Below are 6,394 nucleotides of genomic sequence, written 5' to 3' on the forward strand. Positions count from 1 at the left end.
TACGCTACTTTGGCTAGCCCTGTGGTGTTGTCTGCTCCCGCTTGGTGCCAGTTCCCATGCAGCTCCCTCACGAAACTTGAGGTAAGTTGAGTTTAGCTGAAACTAATGTTATACAACAAACCTTGAAACAATGATTCAGCTGTTATCTTAAAAAAAAAAAAGCTTCAACTTTTTTTTAAAATATATAACACTAATTATTTATTACACTCATTTTACTTTCATATGCATAGTGTGGATCATTGGTGACAGCTATGTCCGGTGTAGTGTCCAGAGAGCTGCAGAGACCTTGGGAAGCACCCTCAGCATGCCGGGCGTCCATGTCTGCTGGTTTGGCTGGGGTGGACTGCAGTGGGGAGGCCTTCTCTCCTTCTTTTCCCACTCCCTGCGAGGAAGAGCAGCACCAGATGTCCTCATCACCCACTGTGGCGGCAATGACATGGGGAAGGTCAGCAGTGCCAAGCTGGTCAGCATGATGAAGGAGGACCTGCACCAGCTTCACCTCCAGCATCCTGGCATTAAGATAATATTTTCTTCATTGGCCCAAAGGTGCAGGTGGGAGGCTGGTGGCAATCCAGCAAAGATTGATAAGGCCAGGAAATGTGTTTACAGTGTTATGGCTACATTTGTTCATAGTTTAAATGGTGCCATAATTGAGCACCCTCACATCAGACACATTCATCTCACACCTAGGAGAAATTATATGTTTTTAAGTAAATTAGTTAATTGTCTTAAAGACCACCTCCAAACGCAGTGAACTGCTTACAGTTGGCAGTGTCACTGCTTTTGAATTTGGCCTTTAGGACACATTTTGTTAGGCCTGAACATAGCCCAGGCTGTCATGGCTAATGTTGAGTTTTTGATATTCATCTATAACTTGTTTAAAATTTCAATAAATTCTATTTATATTTGCACTCCTTTTGTCTTTGTTACTGACTGAATGTTGTATTTCACAATCAAATCTGACTGTCAATTGAAAGGACAAACAAATCATACACTACAGATAAAACATTAAGCATTAATGTTTAACATTGTCACTGACAAAAAATTAAGCAGTCCATTTCTGTGTGGGCCTGATTATTTTAACTTTGTACTTGAAGATAACTAAGCACCTTACACCCAGCAGCAGAGCCTGAGAAGATTTTGGAGAGTAACCTTTGTTTGCTGCTCTGTTAGAAGTCTAGTTTTAACACAGAAGAATGTGACTGGATAAAAGGGCTCAAAGTGAAAAACAAAGAATTAGCTGGACACAATAGTTTTGAAGCCCCCAAGGAGGTATCACTTGTTCACTATGTTGCCAACTCTGAGAGGGTCTTCCTCAGGCAAAGGTATCGTGAAGTTTTCATAGTGAGGCAAACAGAAAGATAATCAGCCAATTATGTGTTGTTTTTTTTAGCCTCACTATATAAGCCTCAATACCGAGCAATACCCACAGAACCTTCTCATATGTCACAACGTCACAAATAAATAATACCTCCTACGGGACTTAAAACTATTCAGTGTGCAAATATTTCCTTGTTTTTCACAAAAGGAGAATAGTTTCTCAGTGAAATTTTCTTCATTTGTCTTAAAGAAATGTTCAAACAAAACCAGCACATAACATCAGCTTTTCATTTTTTTTTTACATTCTGCTAAGATAAATGCAAACTTGGGTAAATGTTAAGACATAAATGAAAACATTAAGATTCCATTAATAACGATTATATTTTGTTAATGGTTTAAATCACCACTATATTTCCAATCATCACAGGAAACTGATGAATGACAGCTTTCAAAAAATTTGCTTTTACTCTGAAGTAAATTTTGTCTGATCCATTTTATATAGCAAAAGTTATAACCATTACACAAACAGTTTAACAAAATTAAGTCAAAGCTTGCATTCATGAAATCATCACTATTAAAAGGTTAAAAAAAAGTACACATGAAATAAATGAAAAGACTTATAACAGTAATTATAAAACCTATGGATTAGGACCCAGTGTCATAATTTGCAAAATCTTAATTTCTTGTGAAACAACCTCTTTACTGTGGAGCAAACATCAAATTGGTCGAGGCGTTGTAACTTTCCTCAAGTGTCCTACAAGAGAAAAAGATGACAGGTTAAAAACACAGGTAGAAAACATTGACTACAGCCTGTCTTGGTTAAAAGCCCACTCACCACCAAAATGATCTTATTGCTGAGTAAGTGGCTGTCATTCATAAAATAGTTTTGTGTTTAAGTTCTGTAGATATTTGACTTTATATTTGAATGTGATTTTAAATTTAACTGTACTCTCAAAACAACTGGAGTATGAATGTACAACATGCAATTCATTCACATTAAAATAATTGTTGCTATCAAAAGGAAACTGAACTGTTATCAAAGCTCACTGCCACTGTGGAATCATGCTATGTTCGGCTGTCTCATGAGAATATTTTTTCCATTGGTTCTTCACAGACTGTGTGTGGGGGAAAAGGTAGCAATTCTCACTTTGATAAAGGGTCTTTGCATAAAAGGCACTAAAATGTTAAAGTTGGTAAATACATGTCATGTTCCTTGATTGATAAAATCTTCATTTGGCCTTTTGCATCAGGGGAACACTAAACTGCACTGGCGTGTCAGTAATTTCACCTTATCAGTAATAGTACAGAGGAAGCTGTGCCCTAATTGAGTACTTAGTAATGTATGACAATTAGTAATTTATGTAATGCATTTAAAATGTATTATGGACAATAATTCATCATTTTAAACTAATAAGTTTCTTGACTCTTTGTGAGGTACTGTATGAAAAAAGGTGTCTTTATCCTGGAGTCAGTGCTGAAGTGATGACTCTCAAAGTGTTCATTGCACAGACGGGAAGTCTTGTTTGGAGTCCAGTTCTGTCTCCTCGTGTTGAGTGTCCACTGGTCCAGTCTGTCTGGGTCACCTAGAGGAAAACTTTACACAGACAAATAGATATTAAAAGTAATATATGTGTTAGCTACCTACTTCACAGACACTTTTACATGCAAACAATACAACTTAAATTACTTCAATGTTCAACAGATCATAATCAATTTATTTTAGCAAAACACAAAGGTGGTGGCCATCAGTCTCCATATTCTGTCTGTGCATTATCTATTGGGCCTATATCACAGGCCTACAGGCCTATATCATACACTAATCTTCTTAATATTTTATATGTGACAGTCAAATGTCACATTAGTTTTTTTTAATTACGTTACACACCTTATTGTAATTTCACACAGTTCGCCACTTTTTAATTTACTTACACAAGTATAGCCTTAATGTTACGTTAACGTTACACTGCTCATATGACAACGTTAACATTGCAACACGTTAGCTAACTAACGTGGTGGACCTTTATTTTCAAACCTCACACAGCCTCAGCCTTTTGTTCAAAATATTCTCTCCCTAAATGCCTAAATCCTAACACTTCTCTGTCAGGCTCTGACTTCGATGCATCCCCGGACTGGCGTCTTGCTCGAAGGCTAACCGTTAGCTGGCTGGTTAGCTAGTTAACGAGCTAAGCTTGTGTTGTATCGTATTGTCTGTGGCTCTGTAACTTGATGTGGATGTTGCTGCTGTGATACAGGTCGCACTTGAAAATGAGACCTCCGGTATCAACGTGATTTTACATGTATTAAATAAAGGCTTAATAATATAATAATAAGCTGACAAGCTAGGTGGTGACCGCAGACACCGATACACGCTGCTGACAAGCTAGGTGGTGACCGTAGTGACCGCAGACACCGATACCCGCTAATTAGTGCTAACATATAAACATAAATAAAATAATACTAGAATTTCCGAATTTCACTTACCGAAAAACCTGGAGCACAGACTTCTTGGACGGTCTGTTGGTATAATTAATCGAACAGCAAGCCATATTACTCCAATATTTGCCTGAAAAAATATCCAAAAGGCACAAACACGGCTGAGAGGACAGGTTCAATGCCTTGAACATGGGCACGAATTGGTTGAGATGACGCCGAGCAGACGGCCGAGTCTGAGCTCAGCTACGCCGAGCTCAGCGCAGCGAAGCCAGCGGCTAGTTAGCATGCTAGTTAGCCACCCGTGATGGTGCGACCTGTCACTCAAAGTGACCACGCCCTTAATTATGCGCAATTTCAAACCTTAATAACATTTAAATATTTCAGTTGTCATGAAAGGGGAAATTAACTATACAGACCAAAACCATTTTTTGTACCAGGCTGCTCTAAAGCTGGGCATTTTAACATGGGGGTCTATGGGAATTGACTCACTTCCGGAGCCAGCCTCAAGTGGACAGTCAGTGAACTGCAGTTTTTGGCACTTCCGCATTGGCCTCACTCGTCTCCCCCGGAGGTTGGGGCTTGATGGAGACCTATTATCTTGCTTGAACACAGACAGCTAAATTCTTTCAACAGTGTGACTCAAAATAACGATAAAATAGATTTTATTGATGTAAAATAATATGCTGATGGTGACATTTTCCACCAGTCTGGTGTCAGTGACACATGCTGCTCTGAGTCGCGCATCCGTCTGCTTGCGCTGCTGTGCGCACCGAGGGTTTTAATTTTTAGTGTTAAATCAAAAGTTAAACACTACTTATCAGCAACCAGAAGTGTTTTTTTGTTTGTGAATATTTTTATCTTAATTCTAGGGTTGCAAGAAACCACCTTTTCGCCATAATTTGTAAGTTATTAACTTTTTTGGACTTTTTTTTTCCCGCTCGTGTTGTCTTGGGGGGCAGACACGACAGCGTGACAATGACAGATGACTGAAGTTGTCCTACCTTTCTGCCATGTTCTCAATCGCTCGCTCCACATATTATTGATCCACACACGTCACACGCTTGCTGCTGCTGCACATAACACAGGTGCATTCACTTACATACACGCCACGCGGCGCGTTAATCGTTTTTCTTCGATTATAATGTTTTTATGATCGTGAGAAGCCAAAATCGAAATCATGATTAAAATTCGATTAATCGTCCAGCCCTAACAATACCCATCACTAATTATTGTACAGTATAGCCAAATCCAAAATAAATGCAAGTGGTTATTATTCACTGAAAATCAGAGTGCTTCAAGACTTTAAAGTACATAAATCATGAAATGCAACTTCAAAAAATTGTTCACATCTATATTCACTACGAAGTGGCTGTTTTGCACACACAGCAACATTGCACATACCACTTTCTTTATGTAAGCAGCGTCACTTAGCTTTTCACAAGCTTCTTCAAGTTCTTCTGTAGTGTTTAGTGGCCTGGAAAGCTCTTCAATCTCAGGGTCTTCAGATCTCATATCTTTCATTAAAATGGACACAATGTTGGAGATAGAATTTTCAATCTTGTCCAGCCTCATAAAGAGGCACCTCACATTGGATGGTGTGGAGGAATCCAAAGCTCGGTTCGGTTTCGGACATAACAAAACAGAATGACTGTCGGGTTCGGACGGGTTTGGACAGAAATATGCAGCCCGTGCCGCACTCTAACACACACACACACACACACACACACACAAGGAAAACCGGACATTATCATCAATTTATAAACACCCCCCGCACGCCCCGGACAAGATGTCAAAAGTGGACATGTCCGGGCAAAAGAGGACGTTTGGTCAGCCTAGGCTACAGTCATTCACATGTGGTGTAACGCTACAGTACTACACATTCCTATTTTTATGTTAGCACTTTTCTGTACCGTTAGTAGATTTAAAATAATGATAGTGCCCTTCGAGGTGTTATGTAGCAACTCATAATGTAATAATGGCTAATAATAACGGCTCATAATACTTAAATGTAATAAAAGTTCATAATGTAACTAGAGAAGCAATTTCTGAAGAAATTGCGCGTGTGAATGCTGCAAGCTGAAGCCACGCTGCAGTGCTGCCTAGAATACAATAAAGTTTGAATGATTTGAATGTTTGAAAGTTTGTTGAAAAGCTGACGCCACACTGAATAGCTGCCTTTAATAAAATAAAGTTTGAATGATTTGAATCTTTGGATGTTTTACTGAGATTTATGAAATCCAATATGGCCGCCGCCTAGTGATGCCACAATATGCAAATTAGATGAGTTAATTTACTCCCATCAGATTCCTGTTCCTTTATTTTGAGGATGAGATGACAAAAACAGCACAAAACAAAAGAAATCTACTGTGTAAATACGTTCAAAATGCTGTTTTACTGAGATTTATGAAATCCAATATGGCCACCACCTAGTGACGCCACAATATGCAAATTAGTTAATTTAGTTAACTGTTAACAGCAGCTCAACAATCAGTCCTTCATCTCGGAAAAACAGTGGCTTCAAAACTGCGCTATTACCTGTAGCCACCGGGTCAGTTTGCTTTGCAGAGGAGGAGACCTCGACTGATAAATTGCCCATAAAATCACATTAACAACATACTGAAGGCATCCTTAAACTTCACTA

General features: G+C 38.9%; 1 long non-coding RNA gene across 1 annotated transcript in view; it reads right to left on the reverse strand.

The window, feature by feature from the left end:
* Positions 1-224: 224 nt before the first annotated feature.
* Positions 225-6,394, reverse strand: part of LOC126385034 (uncharacterized) — a 6,331-nt gene continuing 161 nt past the window's right edge. Inside the window, exons 2-3 of the long non-coding RNA XR_007569393.1 lie at positions 3,802-6,328; positions 225-2,914 (exon numbers count right to left, since the gene is read on the reverse strand). This is a non-coding gene — a long non-coding RNA (uncharacterized LOC126385034). The remainder of the gene's footprint in view (positions 2,915-3,801; positions 6,329-6,394) is intronic.

Source organism: Epinephelus moara, chromosome 3 (assembly GCF_006386435.1).
Source record: "Epinephelus moara isolate mb chromosome 3, YSFRI_EMoa_1.0, whole genome shotgun sequence".
Lineage (NCBI taxonomy): Eukaryota > Metazoa > Chordata > Actinopteri > Perciformes > Serranidae > Epinephelus > Epinephelus moara.